This window comes from Protopterus annectens, chromosome 1.part0 (assembly GCF_019279795.1).
Source record: "Protopterus annectens isolate FY-2018-M chromosome 1.part0, PAN1.0, whole genome shotgun sequence".
NCBI classification, from domain to species: Eukaryota; Metazoa; Chordata; order Ceratodontiformes; family Protopteridae; genus Protopterus; species Protopterus annectens.
This window is the reverse complement of record NC_056725.1, coordinates 1,965,948,035-1,965,968,357: the sequence shown is the minus strand read 5'-3', so window position 1 is coordinate 1,965,968,357 and position 20,323 is coordinate 1,965,948,035.

The following is a 20,323-nucleotide window of genomic DNA, read 5'->3' as shown; positions in this document are numbered from 1 at the left end:
TCACAATACCAGTAGATTGCCAGGCACCCAGTATTACTGCTGCACAGGTTAAAACAACACTGTTCAAGGCTACGAATACAGCTTCTATGGGACCTGGCAATATCCCTGGCTCTGTTCTACAAGAACTACAGAGTGAACTGGCACCTCATCTGTGTGCCCTGTTCAATCACTGACTCACCTCAGGCTTTGTCCCTATCAAATGGCGCACTGCTACAGTCATCCCTCTTCACAAAGGAAGAGCGGCTACAGACCCTATTGCCCCATTAGCCTGATGAGTCTGATATGCAAAGCTGTGGAATGCATCATTATAGACCTAATAAACAAGGATATAGGGAATCTCCAAACTCTGGATCCCACACAGTTTGGTTTTGTGAGAGGTAAATCAACTTGGTCAACATCTTTGAGTCAGTCACCAGAGCTGTGGATGAAGGCAAGGTGGTTCATACAGCCTACCTTGATCTGGCCAAAGCCTTTGATACCATTCCCCACTCAGGGATCATAGAAACACTCACTAAGCTAGACATCAACCCCTATATCACTAGTTGGGTTGCAAACTGGCTCACAGGTAGAACCCACAGTGTGAATGTAACTGACTCCAAGTCAGACTGCCAGCCAATCACGAGTGGAATCCCACAGGGTTCGGTCCTGGGTCCTCTCCTGTTTGGTGTCTACTTCTCTGAAGTCCAGGCCAACATGAAGGGACTCTGGCTGACAAACTTTGCAGAAGATTGCAAGTTGGGAGCTATTATTAACTCCCTAAGTGATGTTGACATCCTACAGAAAGACCTCATTGAGACCAATGACTGGTGTCAGAACAATGGCATTAAGCTCAATGACAAAAAATGTGTCATCATCCACTTTGGGAAAAACACTGTTCCCATGACTTACCACATCGATGGTAGTCCACTGAACACAGAAGGCATTATAAGAGATCAGGGAACACAGGTTGACAGCAACTCTCTTTTGACCACCACATTGCTACTGTGATCAGAAGGTCCTTCTATGTAGCACATCTCAATGCTAAGGGTTTTGTATCCAGGAAGAAAGAGGTTATTGTCTCCCCTCAGTAGGCCAATCATTGAGTACAATGCTGCATTTGGCATGTACCTCACTAAACATCTGCAACAACTGGAAAGGCCACAAAATTACCTGAAAAAGAGGATCCTAGGCCTTAAACATGTGTCTTACATGGACAGACTAAAACAACTCCAACTATTCTCTGTCTCATAGCTCCTACTTAGAGGTAATCTCTGCTTGACTTACAAAGCCATGTCTGACCCAGCTCTGTTAGAAATGGTACATCTAAAGAAATCAAAATCCCTCTGCACCACACACTCCAGGGACCTTAACCTCATTACCAAAATCAACAGAACATGCTGGAGGGACAGGTTCATAACCCAGAGACTGCCCATGCTATGTAATAGAATTCCCATACATGTCAAGCAGAGCACCTCACTGGCTCTCTTCAAGAGAAATCTTGATGAGTGGATGGAAAAAAGAAAATTCACCCCATGGATCATTCTAGTGGCTTTACTTGACAGAGGCACTGGGAATTAAGGTTGGGTGGCATGATGCCAGGGTAATCCTATGGGCTAAGCTTGTAAAGGCTCCAGGGCAATTAGCCTAGTACACACCTATGAACCTATGTGGAATATACTATACATATAATGGACATTTCTGCACTGTAGAAGCACTCTGTTCCCACAGCCATACCTCCTAACCTCTAACAGAAAACATCTGGACAAGGACATAAATAAAAGTGGGACAAAGGCACAATGATAGGCATGTCTTGTAACTATTGCCCTTACATACTGAGTAAGTTGGTAGGATACGTTGTTTTGCATTAGCAGGAATTGTCTGAAGGTTATGAAGTCTGAAACACTAATGTCTGTCATTATTTTGTAACATCAATCTTCAATTATATGCAACTAACTTGTTTATGTAGACTGGACAAAACGTCTAGACAAACACCTGGAAATTCTGCCAAAAAATGTACAGTTGAGAGGTATGGCCACACAAGGATATGATTTTTCAGGTAAAAAGAATACAGCACAATCAGGAAATCCCCAGCTAGTGTATCACCAATTTCCTGGACTGTTTACACAGCTTCATCAGTCAAACGGCTGTAGCCAAACCTCTCAACTGGCCTTTTTGGGCAAGAATGTATATAGTTGGGCTCATAATATTGGTCTGTGCATCATATGTCTTGTATTCCTCTGGTAAAGCACTGTGATTATCTGAGGATGTCTGTTACTAGGTAATGACACAATACATTGCAGTGTCAGACTTCAGATATGTCATAAAATGTCTGCTAAAACAAACCTAGTACCTCTAGGAAAGTCCTGTTTACTTTTGAGAATTATGGCTGTAGTACACAAACCCCCTGACCAGAGTACAACTATCTCTGGAATGATGTCCCACTCTCACTATAGAATGTCATACTGGGCATGCTTCTACACTTAAGAATCACAGACCACATGTTTGAAATCCCTATGTGGTCTGTGTCACCTAACAATGAGCATTCCTGTGATATCATTGCCAAATATGTCGCAGTTATTGTAGTGACACACATGCCAGCATCAGCTATTGTACCTGACTAACACATCATGCTGATACAAAGTCTGTCACTCTATCAATTGTGCAGCTTTGTAGGAGCAATATACAAGACCAATCACTATGTCTGGTGGGTTATCCCACCATCCATGAAGGCATTTGCAAGATTACCTGTTGTAAGAGGTTGCATGTTAGGTCCCATGCACATGTGCAGCATGTCATGTGCATGCAGCACTATAGTACATACAAGTGGATACGTAGGGTTACTAATATGTCTATTGCCAACTGTGTATGTGTTTCTGTATGCACAACCCATGTGGCTGTCTTTAGTGTGTGTATGTGATGGCTATATTATTCTATGTGCCTCTTCCACCCTGTGAACTCCCCCATTGCCAAGCTAGTGTCAGCCCATACAGATGTCATCCACTGTAGAAGCACAGTTGCACAGTTTCTAACACCAAGCCACTGTGGTGCATGCAATGGTCATATCACTGTGTATTGTACATTAATAGATGGGTAGGTCATCTACTCTGATAAGTGTCACCTCCATGTGATTGTGTGTCTCAATGCATGCCCCCATTCAGTGGTGTGCATGTGTGTGTGTGTCAGATGGCTCTAACATATTAAGGGCCTCTGAACCCACCAATGGCAATCCTAACAGCCCCTGCAATTGTCACCCACTGCAATAGTAGTGGCAGAAACTCCCACACTACATTACTGCTTTGATATCTGTGTTATGTATCTAGCGCTATTGTTTTTAAGACTGTGCAGGTAGGGGCTGTGCTCAGCCCTTCATCAGCTGCCCCATGTACAGGACTATGACTTTGCATGCATTACCAGCATGAGAGGCCAGACATGCATATGAGATAGCAGAAACGCATGCTGGTGATTGTCAGCTTAGACTAACACAGCCTGACCAGTGTCAGGAATACATATCCCAAACCTGTCATACACAGTACCAGGCATACCCTCATCAACTGCATGATAGTTGAGTGGATGTGACAGAAATGGCAGGGGCAAAAGGTGCTGAGCTGAATCTGCTGCAGTTAAAGTAATGGCTAAGCTTGTGAGGGACCTAGTGCCAATACTCAAGTAACTTCTTCTGTATGCATGAGCCTGCAGTCCTACAGAACACCCGGGTGACATGTATGAAGGCTAGGTGGCTGTGTCAAGGGTATGTATGCAAGGTCACACTGTCTTCTGCAATTGCCCCTCACACACTGTTGCATGTAAACACACCTGGTAAATATGTACATATACAGCTATACCTTGGCTATGAAAAGGTCACTGTGTTTCCAGTCCACCTTACTCATCATTGCTACTGTCAGCAGGCCCACAGCCTGCAGACACACAGCCACCTGGAACATGACCAGAATACAGTATAGGGCACAACAGTCAGTCACCAGTACTAACAGCGTTAATGTATCATAACTAACAAGGTACATACACCTTGATGTGTACCTAACTACTGCCAGCAGACAGCACCTTACACATCATGACATTGCTACACTTTACTGTAGTCACCCTGTGCATCAGACCCATATGAGCATGTCTGTGCATTGATGGTATGGATAACAGGGTTGTGGCACAAGTATCATCACATGCACAGGGTGTGGTGTTGGATTGCCAGTGGCCTAAGCTGGGCAATATGGCTGATATTATGCGTGTGCATGTCTGGAGGGCTGGTTTTCAACTGGGCCATGCATAAGAGCTGTGCAATGTCTGTTGGTGACTGGCCTGTGATAGAGATGTGTGAGTATTTGTCTGCACACCATCAAGCCATGTGGATGCCCAACACAGGGCTATGTTGGACAGCCATTGACCATACATGGCAGGATGTACAGTTCACCATCTCCCGGCATGGGCATGGGAACTGGTTCTCTAGGAGTATCACCGGCACTGCCAAGCCCAAAGACAGATGCAGTACTACTCACAGATGGAGACTGCTGTCTGCTGGATCCACATCACTGATGGGACTGGCCAGAGCAACTTGACTATGGCCTGCTCTGGTGTGGTATGGACAGCACCCTCCCATTGGTAGTGCTGTTGGTACTGCCACTACAGGACAGTGAATGTGCATGGCCATGTGGGCTCTCAGATGATCATACTGCTAACCTACATCCACCTGGCCAATGCCCTACTCCCACCACATGCTCAAGCACAGAGATTGCACGGTCGAGCAATGACAATGTCTCAACTCAGTTTATCCACAACATTGACAAGATGACATATGGCATCACAAATACCATGGAGGTTATCATGCATGGCAGAGAGCACTGCATTCATGACCCTGAGCATCTGGTGTTGTGGTCAGTACACACCTGTGCCTCCATGATGGACCATAACATGTGTCTGATGACACCTGCTGTTGCACTTGTGACAGGGGCTTGATGGTCAGCAGTCCTTCATTGAGAAAATTTGCCATACTCAACACACTAGCCTGTTCCATGCCACCACCCTTAACCTGTCCATTATCCATGGCTGCTGAGGACTGGGTATGTGTGGGCATACTGATGGTGTGCGAGGACACGGTGGGTAAAAATGGGATACCAAACAATGGCACAGATTCTTGCACCAAAAATCCCACAACTGTGCCTCACTGTGACCATCATCATCATGGGAGTCCACTAAGACACTGACATCAGGTTGTGAGGGGGAGGGACACCAAGCCCTGTGTTCACCTGCGAGAAGAAGACAACATATATAAATTAATACCCTGCAGTATTATGTTTGTTGATACACACACACACACACACACACACACACACACGCACACACGCACACACGCACACACGCACACACACACACACACACACACACACACACACACACACACACACACACACACACACACACACACTCACACACACACACATACACACCCACACACACACACACACAGACACACACACACAAACAGATACACACTCTTGGTATAGTCTGGCACAGCTGTGACACCTATGGGCCCTTCAGGGCAGACCTTACGGTAGTTTGGCCTGCCACAATCCATTTCTTTCACTGCTACTGTAAGGCCCACAACAAAGGGTAACAAATCGTACTGTGTGAAGGGCCTAGTAGCAGAATTGTAATTGTGGCCAAGACTAAAGCTATTGGAGTGAGCTATATAGTTTCACCAAGTGCATATGCATGTACTGTAAGAGCTGACTTACTGCTATGCAGACCACATACAATTGCAAGGTGTAACGATATGTGATGATAACAGATGAAGGAACAGGACTATACACTATCACTGCAGTACCTACACAGTTCAGACTCACAGGGATTCATTTCAGACAACATTGCAGGACAGTCTACAATAAATGCAGGAAACATGTAAAGTACTAGGTGCATAGCCTTATAAGATGATAACAGGCTATTGGCCCTGATGCCCTCATAAGCCTGTCCCAGACTTTTTCCCATGTCCCTTCAAAGCCAGCACCTGTTTCCCCTGTCCAGTTGGGACACACACATAATCCCAGGGGTGTCTCATCAAGTTCCCATGCAGTCATGCAGCTTCTTCTCCAAGATGGCTGCACACATTCTCTGCTAGACATGGGGAGGGACTGTATTTTACAGACAGTGTATTGTGGGACACTACACTATCCTGCCAACAAGTACTATACATGTCACAGACCAGGTGAGGGCCTTGCATGCATGATGCATGAGTGGGGTTTGTCTAACAGATATGCAGAAATGCTATCAAGGCTGGTTTGGAAATGGCCTTGTATGCCACACACAGGTCACCTATGATCAGTCTTTATGAGCCTGAGTACAGGGACAGGGCTTTCAGCCTACCTGTATAGAATAGGTGTGGCAGACCCTGGATTTTCCTGGTCATTTGCTTGGCAAGGTACTTGCCAAAGGAGCCATTGTACTTGCCAATGTATCTGATATGGGTGGAGTACAGGGATGTAGTGGCCTCCTGGTTCCTGGATGACATACCCATATTTGTGAGGTGCACCATGTAGACAGCCTTCTGTACAATAGTGCCCACATGGTGGGAAACTGTCAGTTTGCTACCAACCTTGGTGCACAAGTCGCCTCACACCTGATTGCATGCTCAGTCCATTATTACATAATTAGTATAGATAGCATCTGCCACAGCAGGGAGAATGATGCCTCTCCTGGCATTCAGTTTGGGGAATGCTTCTTGCACTAGTCATTAATTGGGTGAGGGCCTCTTGGGGGATGCTCACATCAGTAGGGGAATGTAAGACAGTAGTCAGCTTGCAAGCATCTTTAAACCTGGTCAACCACAGACCACTGCTTTTGTCCTGTACCTCAGATACATATATCTCAAACAGTAGAGGTCCCCCAGACTGATCCTTGGGATACACCGCTTTGGAAGACTTTATTACTAGAGGTGGGTTCCACTAATTTGACCAAGTCGGTACTATCATTGAGCCAGTTAGGTACCCATCTGGTAACATATAGGTTGATGCCTAGCTGTGTAGGTGTATGTTTCCTGGCTGTCTGGGGATTATTGTGAGAGAATTGGCCTAGGTGAAGGTAGACATTGTTCACCATCTTCCCCTCATCCTATATTTGTATTTATACATACACACACACACACACACATATATATATATATATATATATATATATATATATATATATATATATATATATATATATATATATATATATACATGTTGTCACCTCTGGTGGGAGTGTTTACCAGTTGAACCAGTGTGTTTGAGTTTATAAATTCTAGGAAATGTTGGGCAAGGGAGTTAAAACTTGAGTAGTTCTCCCAGTTAATATTTGGGTAATTGAAATCACCCAATATTAGGGTGTTTGGTAGGACCTTTATGTTTCCCAGTGTTTCCAGAATGGCAGAATGGGGGTCCTGTGACCTGGTGGGTGATCTGTAGAAAGCTACAATTTGAATTGCAGTTTTGCCCATTGTTAGTTGCTCGTGGATGATCTCTGAGCATCGTGCTGTGCCACTAACCTGGAGGTGTGGGTATCCTTGATGAATATGGATACGCCCCCGCATTTTGTATTTCGGTTTGGTTTCTGTGGCTGAAATGTATGGTATGAGTTGTAGCCTGGTAGTGCTGGAGTGCTCTCTGGAGCCTTAAACCAGGTTTCTGTTACTGCACATACATCGACTTTCTCCATACTGAGGAGTGCCTCGAGTGCATGCATTTTGAAGATTAGACTTATGACATTGAGTTGCATTACCATCAGTTTTTTGTTACTTGTGCTATTTACGGAGGTGGGTTTGTCTTTTGAGCCTTGCCTAAAAAAGGTACTATGGGGGTGGCCAGTATTCAAAAAGCTAAGGGTGACAGGTGCAAGCCATCTCTAGTGAAGCAGCATGGCTTGTCGAGCATGTCATCCCAGTTGGACAGACACTGGATCCCCTTTGAATGACACCAGAAACTTAGCCAATTGTTGAAATCGAGATTTTTTTCATTATACCATGGTATTATTCTTGGTGAGGGCAGGATGCTACTCAGGGTCAGGGTCATACTGGCCTTCAACTGGTTATACCATTCAGCCAGCTACTACAAATATTTCATAACCTGTAAACATGTGAAGAAAATATCTGTTACCACTATCTGACTTTCTACAAATATTTAAGATTTCTTGAGTGTATATATGCACATAACTCAGTATCATTCCTTGGATTAGAACCGTGTCTGGATGTACTAAAATGAACTACAAGGCTGTTTCTCATCACATTGAGTCAATGGGGACCTGTTGTCTCTTGATTGACTGTTTTCTGCCTAATACTCTGTAGGTTAGACAGTCTGACCTTGTAATCCTGAGATTCATGCATGACAGATAGTATACTGTGTAGTAATCCTATGAAATTATATGATCTGGAAAGCAAAGGTTAACACAAGGCACTGCAGCAGGGGACACACTATAATACATTTGATATTAGTATTCAGGGTTCGGATCTTCGTGCATAACATATGTCATATTTCATGTATATCTTGATTTACAGCTCCCCAATCTACTGTTTTGCATAGTAGCTGATTCTCAGAACAACCTATGTTAATTCATGCTGTCAAAGCCATCTTTTCTGTGCAGAACCTGTACACATTCTATTTCAACAACAACATACCAGAATAAACACAACAGTTGGTGGTTTAGGTTTTTATTGTACTTATATGACACAGTGCTCTACTACTGTGTATGCTGTAGATGACTATTAATCTGGCAAGCTTTTCTTTAATCATTAGACACAGAACACAGTAAGCAATTTACTCTTTTTTATTTCACTATATACTGCAAGGTAGATCTGTACTCACCAGCTTGTTAATGCAGCCTTGTCAGTCTGTCTGCATGGGCCTCAGCATTGCTAGCCCTCTCTGCTGCAGCTGTAGGTGGAGAAAACAAACATTATGCATACCTGTCTATCACATACTCCAGCTAGAATTTGATACAGCCATATCTGGGATACTAGCAAAACTGCTGGAGCATGGTTGCCCGAGCGTCTTTTATCCATTGGGCAGAGTATGCCCCCTTCCTCTGTTTTGGGTTGGCATAGTGATGCCATACTTGCTCACCAGTTTGGGGGTGCCAGTGGCACTGGTGGGATCATGTGCCAGACAGTGCCAGGCCTCCACTTTATACTGTGAGACTTGGTACTGGCCCTGCCACAGTCTGCTGTCATGGTTTGCTACAAGGAGCACAACCATGACCCTGGACTCCAAAATGCCCCAGTGCTGCTTGCAAAAGCACAAGCCCTCACCAACACCTGACATAGTTCCTACTTAGAGCAAGCTACAACAGATTCTGGCTGTATTCCCAACCACACCATTTAAATAAGGCTATTGTCCCACCCTTTGTTGTCATTGGACCATTTTGAAAATGCTGAGATCAGCTAAGCGGTGTGCAAACCCACTAAGCTAATTTCAGACATGCTTAAAGGGGAACTTGCTGAGCTCCACTTAACAGTGTGTAAATCCATTTAGCTGAGCTGACTGCTGCTTAGCATTTATAAGCAATGCTGAAACCAGCCAGGCATAGCTGAGCACTGCTATCCAATGCTCACTTTTCATTTATAGGAAATATCAGAATAATGACTTAATTAATCATTACTGACATATTAATAAGTATATATGATTAATTTTACATGCTGTCTCTATATGTGCTTTCATTACATTACCATGGGGTGTGACAAGACTGTATTGGACACTTGTGTATACATGGGTGATTATATATGTTATATGCACTCACACTTCCATTTTAGACCAGCTACACTACTCTGTTTGACAAATATCAATTACTACATAATTTAAAATAAAAAATAATAATTTTAACACTGCTTTCCCATGTAAAAATAAAGTGCCTGTTTTGGTACTTGAACCGTGAACACCTGCATGTAAAGTCGGGGTTCTAACTACTATGCTATCTCAGCGTTAGAAGCTCAGTTGTATATTTTTATTTATCCCCTATGGAATGTTTAAGCAATGCTGAACAGAGGGCCATAATGTGCACACCCACTCATCTACACTTAATGGAGAATGGAAATAAAAATGAATAAACCCACTTTATTTGCAAGTATCTGTACTTCTTGTCAGTCACAGTAAGGAAAATTGTAAGGGGACACATAGGGACAGATTTTAAGTATTGCTCTTACAAACTTATAAAGTGTGACTGCGGTTTTCCAGCAAATCATTGGCAAATCACTTGGGATTTAAGTCAGAACATAATGACAGACATTTGGGTTTCAGACTTTATACCCTTTAGGAAATCCATGCTAATGCACACCCTGTTATTCTATAAGCTTTCCAAGTTTGTAAGAGCAATATTTAAAATGTGTTCCTATTTTTTGGCCTTTGTCCCCCCCCCCCCCGTTATTTATGGCTTTGTACAGCTTACTTGCTCTAGGAGATTGAGAGGTATATGAGGCAGGCATCTGGGCATTCTGTGGAAACCTGTACAGTTGAGGGATTTGGTCATACGGCTCTTTTTGTGTTTAAAGCTGTACAGCTCTTTCACAATGCAGGGGGTGTATGGCAGTACCTTTCACACACTTCCTCCATTGTTTCCTAGTGGGATAGGTGCTTTTAGTGTCTGCGGACACTGAAAGCACTTGCAAAGTGCCATATGGCACTTTGACAATGTAGGCTGTGTGTGACAGTATCTGTCACACACCCCCTGCATTGATTCCTATTGGGATAGGTGCTTTCAGTGTCCATGGACACTGAAAGCACTTGCAAAATTAACAATGCAAGGGGTGTGTGACAGAACCTGTCACACACACCCTGCATTGATTCATTGCTCCCCTATCCTTTTCAGTGTCTGTGGACACTGTTTTGCTAATTTCATTTGATTTTAGTGTCATCGGACACTAAAATGCTTTTAAAAAGTGTGTATGGCACTTTTTGAGTGCAGGGAGCATGTCAGATACTTAAACACGCCCCCTGCACTCAGTAGTGTTCATGTCTGTTTAGCCTTAGCAGTAGCACGCCTTCATGAATATGCAAGACACGCTGCTGTTAAAGCTATGGGTAAACGAACACGGTTCACTCCATGCAGGAATAGCACTATTCCTGCTTGGAGTTTATTGAATCCTAAGGAATATCTTTGTTTAATGGTGTTGTGGTGTTCTTCCACTTCTGTTGCATATTCTGTTGTTTCTTGATGTACTGCACATGCGTATGGGACTTGAGTTCCCATGCTTACCCAGTACATCAGTGCTTTGAAATGGAAGCAATGGAGAAAGGCAGGTCTCTATTGTTCCCCTTATTTTAAACAAAAAAAGGAAAGGTTTCAGACACTTTAGGGATAGGAGGGAGACAGAATGGAGAAAATACAAGAAAAATCAGGTATGTTTCTTTAGTTTTAAATAACATACCTGATTTTCTTAGTATTTTCTCCATTCTGTCTCTTTTGTATGTGTGGACTGTCCAGATTTCTAATTTGATTTATTTATTTTTTTTAAAAAAATAAATAAAAGTTACAGTATACACCAAGGGAAGAAAGTCAGGCAACCGGACCTTTTTCCATTGGTATATACTCAGATTTACAATGGGCACACTGGTTGGGCTGACCAATCAGTGTGATAGTTTTTGAATGCTAATGACCAGTCATTGTATAATGCACATTAATTCACAAAATGGTAGTAGGAATATTGTAAATGGATAACTGAATGCAATTATGTTGGTATGTAGTACATAAAAGCCCTCTCCCCTATGTGAGAGTCTGCAACCTTATCTTACAGCTTACTATAATCAGCTCCATGCTCATTGGTATCTAGAGAATGGCAATTTTTTTTTCATAACAAAAGGAAAAAAAATACTTTTCAAATTTCTTTGGTGACTTGGAAACAGGAAAGCCATAGTTCCAAAACACTCTGACTTTATTTCTTAGACTTTGCACACTTAACATTTTGAAAAAAAATAGGCAAGAATCCTATACTTCATAAATATATGAAAGAGTCACTGTGGTAAAAGAGCATGCTTTTCAAGCTATTGAAATCTGGCATAAGACTTGCTGTATAGAATGCTTGGACATACATGAAGCTGTCATGTTGTCGTGCCTTTCCATATTTCAATATATCCATGTTGTTAACATCCCTTCTTATAACTGTCACATACCTCATGGTGTATTGTTTGTCAATACCCGGTTTCATTGCAAATGTTGTGCATAAGTTTCTAAAAGGCCTTGCACCATACTACTCTGATTGTTCAGTACAAGTAAAGGTGCAATGTAATGTCTTCAGAGAATTTAAAGGGACAATATAACTGACAGAGTTCATTATAATATGCATTTGAATTGTAGTATTGACAATACAGATTTATAAATAAGGCAGTAATGTAAAATATGTTGTCTTTGCTTATATTATGGTTAAACACACACACACACACACACACACACACACACACACACACACACACACACACACACACACGCACGCACACACGCGTGCACACACACACACACATGCACACACATGCACACACACGCACACACACACACACACACACACACACACACACACACACACACACACACACACACACACACATATACACATTCACATATATGTATTTGGACGTGAGTGACTGTGTGCATGTATGTGTGTCTGTGTGTGAATATATGTCTAAGTTCATAGGTTGTTACTAGGCTAATGGCAACAAGGACCCTTACAAGCTTATCTATGCACTCCAAGCATTAAAGCCCCAAGAATAATGGATGTCTATGTGTGGTCATGTTAGTAGGGAGGTAGGTAAGGATTTGTAGGGGGTGAAATTAGGTAGGATAATACTTTTCTTATTGACAGCCTATGTGCAGAAGGAACATGGTGACCAGAATGGGGGGATATTTATGATTTCCCATCCAATTGTTAAGGTTTTGTTTGAATAAGGTTAGGGATGAACTCTGTTTTACATGGTTCAGGAGCCTATTCCATAGTACTGGGATCCTTTGGGACACATATATGTCTCTCCAGCAAGTTCTGTTCATGTCACAAGCAAAGTTCAGATTCTTGGATTTAATGTTTCTGGTGCTGTTGTTTTGTGCATGTGCAACAGATCCAGCAAGGTGTGGTCTGAGGAAGCCTTGCAAGCCAGGCAAAGATCGCGTCCCAGCAAACTGCAGGAGACTGATTAGAGTCAGAGCTTTAAGAGAATCAGTGTAGGCCATGGTATTCATGCCCTGAGTTCTCCTGGTGCAAAACTCCTCTGGGCATTCCAGCTGTTGCAAGTTCCTGGTTAGATACATGCCATATATGCCAAAGAGGGCAGTGTATTCAATGATAGGTCTGATAAGGGTTGAATAGAGTGGTACTATAACTTCCTTGGACCTGAATGCTACATCCTTACCTATAAGTTGGGAGACATAGAATGATTTTCTGAATAACTTAGCTATATGTTGGTCCAAGGCTAGATTGCTGTCTACATATATTCCCAGATCTCCCATGTTGGTGAGTACCAGATGTTTGATCCTCTAGTTGGAGCATGCACTATGTGTTCCACAGTGTTTGCGATAATAAAGTCCAGGAAGCATTGAGACTGTGAGTTTGAGGCAGTGTTTGCTTCTCAGTCTATAGAGGGGTAGATAAAATCATCCATGAATAGGGTGTTTAATTGGATGGTGAGCACCTCTAATAGGTTCAGGTAAGATTGGTGCAAGAAAGTAAAATGTAACCAATAACAAAAGTAAAAGCATGCTGTTTGACTCCAAGGGAAGGTTTAAAAGCTGCCAATTTATTATCAAACAAACACTGAAAATCCAGAATAAGCGCTTTTGTCCATGTTGTGGAAACTTCATCAAACTAAAAAAATACCAGCATACAACACTCCTTTTATAATTCCACCCTCACTTCAATTTAAAAGAAGTTAATAGGATAATAGGATTACTGAAAAGATGAAAAAACATTCATATAACTTTACAAGTACATTTAGAACAAGAAATTAGAAAACAATGTGAGATACTGAGGATATTTTTCACAAATCTATAAAATCATTTTAGTGTTGAAAGATTATATTAACAAAGTGTGAGTGGTCAAATTCATAAATCATCTGCCTTCTCATTTAAAACTGCTTTAAGTGAAACCTCCTCATTTAAACCTGGAGGGAACATGGAGTTAAGCCAAAGTTGCCAGACAAGTTCCCTTTTCATAAGTGTCCTCTTCCAGTCATCACTTTTGGGGTTGATTTTTATAATTTCTAAAATTCTGAAGGAAAAATCTCTTAAAATTAGGACAATTAATAGAATGTTTGTTGTTCTAAGTTTACTTATAAAGTTATATGAATGTTTTTTCAGGGATAAAAGCTCTTTTTCTGTATTTTCAGTGTTTGTTAATAAATAAAGGGCCGGATTCACGATGGCTTGCACGGAGTATAAGAGTAGAGTAAGACTCCATGCAGCCATCATGTCCGACAAGTGATCCAGAAACAGCCTGTAGGGGCGTGTAAGAGAGCTCCTAAAATGGCTCTTACATGGACAGGGCTGGGACATGCAAATCATCTCAATTGCAGGCGAAAGGCATGCAAATGAGGTAGATTTGTGATTCAGGAAACCCGAATCTGTCCGAGTAAGAGCAGTGTTATTTGTAGAAATGTACTCAGTAAACAACTGAGTACCATTCTGCAAATAGCAAAACGGAGCCGTGACAGCTCCAAATAAAGGTTGCATTCAGTGCAGGAAGCATGCCAAAGGCCAAATATACTGCCATTGGAAATGTTCCCTGTTGCAAAATTAAAATAAAAATAATTTGTTTTCGCCGATTTCCGATGTTTAAGCATAGAGCAGCGCCGCGCAAATGGGCTGCACTCTAAAAACCAGAATACTACAAATAAAACCCCACAAATGTGGATTTTATTGAAAGTGGTAATGTACAACGCAAGGGAATGGCAGGCTGAAGACAAGATGGCCACCGAGTAGAGGCTGCTAAGGGGGGAAACTCAGTCTAAGACATGTAACCAAGCATTAGTAGGCAATCCTATGTAAATGAGTGTTAGGATAGAGAATTTCTAGTTTACATAGCAAATGAGCATAGTCAGTGGAGTGTAGGAGTAGGATATGGGGAGTAACAGAGTAGAAGATAGGTGACATCATGAGGGGGTATGTATGAAAGAAGTGAAGCTCATTGGAGCAGAGTGGCATGTGTCCACTGTCATTTAGACATCATGGAAAGAGATGTGTCAACAGGTAGGCTAGGGAAAGCCAAGAAATGGAAGGTGTATACCATGGATAACACCAAAGTTTCTCACTGAGCGGGCATGTGCACGTGTGCATGCCTGTAAACTTGAGCAAGACAGAGTACACACGTGTAAGCATGAGTGCGCACGTTTAAGCCGGAGTAAGCATGTAGAAGGCTGTTTAAAGAGTTGTAAGTGCTTTTGCGCTGGTGTGCGTGCAGTTTAACCCGAATAAGCAAGTTTTAGTCCGTGTAAGCATGTGTGCGTGCATGTTAGCTGTTGTGCGCGTGTTTGCGCTTGTGTGCGCGGCGCTCCCCCCTGAGGAAACAGAAAGGAAAAAGGAAGCACAACAAATAGTAGGAAGCTACCAGGGAGTACTAACAGAGCTAGCAGGTGAAAACAATCAGAATTGGGCAATTACACAGGCAGTACACTAGCCCAGCCCAGCCTAGCACTTAAAACTCTGCCAACAACAGTCCATTATGTTTCTCACAACAGACACTGCAGTAAGCTAATAGAAGTGAAAACTGAAAAAGCTTTACTGAGACAAAGAAATGTTAGGGGCTGCCATTGCTGTTATAAGGCGACATATGCAACATGCTGAGGGTGGTGACAATGGAAATACTGCTGGACAACCCACAGTGAGGAGACGGAGAAGAGTGTACAGGCCCAGGGTAACCTACCAGGGGCTACATGAGCTGGAGATAGTGGAGCGCTATAGAGTGGACAGAGACCTCCTGAAGCAAATTGTTGAGCTGTGCAGGCCACACCTCACAAACAGAACCAACAGAGAGGAACCCATCCCAGTGGAAACCAAGGTATGTGTTGGCCTAAGAATATTAGCAACAGGTACCTTCCAGAGACCAATTGATGATATGATCGGGATATCACAGGCAGCAGCATCCAGGGTACTACACCAGTTCCTGGATGTCATGTCAGCACATGTCAGTGATCATGTATATTTCCCCAATTCCCATGAGGTATTGGCCTGCAATATATGTCTCTTCCAGCAAATAGCGGAATACCCTGAGGTAATGGGTGCAATAGACTGCACGCACATATGCATCAAAGCACCAGCTGGTGAGCAGGGTAGGGTCTACTTCAACCGCAAGGGCTTTCCCTCCATCAACTGCCAGGTCATGTGTGATGCCCAGGGCATAATACTGAATGTGTGTGCAGGCTTCCCTGGAAGCTACCATGATTCCCATATCTGGCATGTGACGCAGCTGTACCAGACATTTGCCAATGGGTACATCCCACATGGTCACCTAATGGGGGATGCTGGCTATGCACTGCAGCCATGGCTGATGACACCCATCAGAAACGCGCACACACCTGAACAGGAACACCATAATGAGGCACATGCACAAACACATAATGTAACAGAGCGTGTGTTTGGGCTGCTCAAGTCACTGTTCCGGTGCCTGGACACATCTGGTGGAGCCTTGCAGTACTCACCAACTACATGTACCCAAATTGTCATGGTATGTGCTATGCTACATAATATGATCCTGTGAAAACAGCTGCAGCAGGACCAGCATAAGCCTGGACCAAACAGCCCCCCACCATTGCCAAGGCCATCACAGGCAGAGCATGACTCGGAGGAGGAACAACCTGAGCCTGCCCCAGTAGGCAGAAGGAGGTGTGCCCAGTATGCTTTGGCCTTGCAAAGAGGCAATGCATAGCACATACACTGGCTCAGTAGGAACTCTGGAAATGATACCCCTCTCTGACTCGCACATAAAGTAAAAGGGATGCCTAAGTTGACACTACCTGCTTCCAAACATGTGCAGAGTGTGTAGTATGTGCATCCGACATAGGCACCCCTGCAGCACCACCTAAGGCATGAATACCATGTGTTAAGCAATATAAAGCAGTGCTAAATAGCAATTACCACCATGTAGTATATGCAAACAAAATCGCACACACCAACTAGCACAACTGTGGTCAATGTTCAGTAATATTGGGCAACGTCAAGCAATGCTGGTGAATATTGAGCAACGTCGGACAAGCCTGGTCTAAGTAGGGCATAGCTGAACAAAAGCCAACATGCTCATATTTGCTTAACAGGCCCTTAAGCAGTCTGGTCTGCTCAGTATGAAAATATAAAGCAGTAATGGGCCTCAAACCCAAAATACTGTGCACTATAGCCAAAGTACTGAACCATTAAACCATGACAGTATTGCAGTGGTCCACCTATATGATGGAAAGTTGATAAGTCTATGCAAAGTATTCCATGGAAACCCTGCAGGCACAGCATAATCCTTGTTGAGTTATGACACAAAGGTGAGTCCTGCAGTGAGAACAGAACCTGACTTCCAACACACACAGTATGAATGTTAATAACGGTCATGTTTGCACACATCAGCAAAGATAGTGGACCTCAGATAGCAACATACTGAAGGGTCACACTGGGCATGCTCACACAAATGAGACAAATGTCAGGCAACAGAACATGGAATGTCAGAACTGGGCATGCTCACACACTTAGGCCATGTCAGAGTACAGCAGCGGGCCACGCTTATCTGGCAGTTGCATGTGTTAACCCAGTAACCTGTCACTATACAGCAATCCACCCTGTGCACACAGTTATATGACAACAGACATATCTATAATATAGTGGAACCCCGTCATAATCAGATATGTTCTGCAGATACTGAAGTTCTTCATGGAAACAGGTAAAGCAAAGATGATAAAGACCTGCAAACAGTAAAAGCAATAAACATTGTGCATCTTGAACATTAGCATAGGTTCAGAGGTCGATACTAGGCTATCTGCCCTAGGGCATGTACAAGCCTAGCCAGAGTGTGTTTGGCATTTGCAACCCTGTCAGATTACTACACTGTGTGTGTGAATAGTAGGTCACACAATATAGCCCATGTACGTTTATGCTAGTGTGCCTCTGTCTAGCAAGGACACAGAAGATATCCCAGGGGTAAATATACAATCACCCATGCAGTCGTCAAGATGTCTCCAGTAGGTGGTCAGTGGGTGGCTCTGCCTATGTGAAACTGGGATTACATTCTGTAGTGAGTGGAGCCTCTGGGATAAGAATCTGTCCCTCCACAATGTCCTATTAACATCTGTGCTGAGGTATACGTCCCTGCAGTGTGTAGCTCCAAGGGAGTTGGATATCCTGAGGTGGAGCATGTCCAGTAATTCTGGTTTGGGTATAGCTGTAAACAACAGGCACACATCATATCTGAGTAGGTGGTAAGTGACTGAGTAGAGCTGGATTTACTGCATCTGAACTATGCAGGGCATCTGTGTGAGTCACTAGATCTGCTTGGTGAGGACCGTCCGTGAACAGTACAGTTGCTGCAGGTGTCAGGTAAGGTACACCCCAAAAGTGGCATTGTAACCAAGCATGGATGTGATGAGTATAGGGGCACAATGACCTCACTCGATCTAGATGTGAAACCATATGGGACAAGGTCACACACATAGAAGATGTGTCTAACCACAGTACGAACAAGTGATGTCCCCAAACCCCTAACAACTCCTAACGTATGTAATGGAGTACTACCTATGTGGTAATGTGTGGGCATGTTGTTACTCCCAAAGGAGATGACTATGCAACTAATGGCATTTAGCTTTAGGCCATGGCTCAGGCACCAGTCAACCATCTCTGTGAGACCCTGATTGAGTATGCATGTGGCAGCTGGAGAGTTGATCATGGCACCCAGTTTGCAGTCAAGTGCAAACATGTTCAACCATATTCCCCCTGTGATAGCCTGTACATAAGACAAATATATACTGAACAAGAGAGATCCCAGGACCAAGCTTTGTGGGATGCCATGTGTAACTGGTGTATAGTCAGACATGGCACCTGCAATCCTGACCATGTGGGTGCTATCCCTGATCTAGGTATCAATCCATTGTGTGAGATATGTGTCCAAATTGACGCTGGTAAGCCTGTGCATAATGGCCCAGTGGGTTATTGTGTTGAATGGTTTTGCAAGGTTCAGGTAAGCTGTGTGGATAGCTGTCCCTATGTCAATGGACCTGTTAGCCATTTAAAGAATATCTACAGGTTCAAGAGGCAAGATCTGCCCACAGCAATGCTGAAATGAGTAGGACACAGTGTCTGTAGGTTCCCGATGTCTATGTGTAGGAGTCCTATGACAATATGCTCCATAGCTTTGCCAAACAGGCTACACAGGCTTATAGGGCAATATTGTCTGTGGTCCGTTGTGGCACTAACTCTGTGGAGCGGGACCACAGTCGCAGTATGCCATTCCTTGGGTACATATCCTTTGGTAACTCCGATATTGAACAGTGATGTAATGTGAGGGTTGCGTTTGTCATGTTGCTCATGTATGATGCAGGCTGGGACACCATCTGGTCACACTGATACTGTGATGTACGCTGTGGCCAGGGCAGCACTCACCTGTTACCGTGTGATGTCAGGGAGGTTATACTCTGTTGGGATGGATAGTTGCTCCTTAGTGGGGATGGGTGGGAGACATCTGCACTGAACCTGTTTACCAGGATGTAGGCAATGGCAGTGGGTTCAGGGTAGGTTTAGTTAGTATGCAGTAACTCACAGCATATCAGTGAGTGTCCACCCAGGTTCCTGACATAACTGAAGAAGGCCGTGTGATAGTCCTATGTCTCAGGTGCAATTGTCTGGTAGAAGCGGCCCTTAGAAAAGTCCATGAGTGATTGTAGCTGTCTGCTAGTACAGATCACAGATATCTTCCCAGTCTAGGATTGTGCTCTATCATGTAGTAGCGTCCTCCTGATGTTGTACAGCTTATTAATGGATGGGGTCTACCAGACAGGTCCCCTGCCATTGTAGTAGTGGGTCTTGTTGTTATTTGGGATAGAACAATCCATGCAGTCCACTAGGTGTCCATAGAATGTGTATGTAAAGTATGCAGCAGTGTGAGCCATATATGCCACTGTCTCAGGATCTCTGAAGGATACCACCTTGCTTCGGTGAAGTGAGATGTTGGCTCATGAGAAGTTCACCAAGATTACCCAGGATGGGTGTGTGGAGGGTATATGTATGTCCTGTGAGATACATGTATGTTCTGACCTTACCAATGAGGGGTATATCACTGGCGTGGAACATAGAGTCCCTATGTTGGTGACGAACAGGTCCAATATGTATTCCCCCTTGTGGCTGTGCTGACTGGTTGTGCCAAAGCATATGA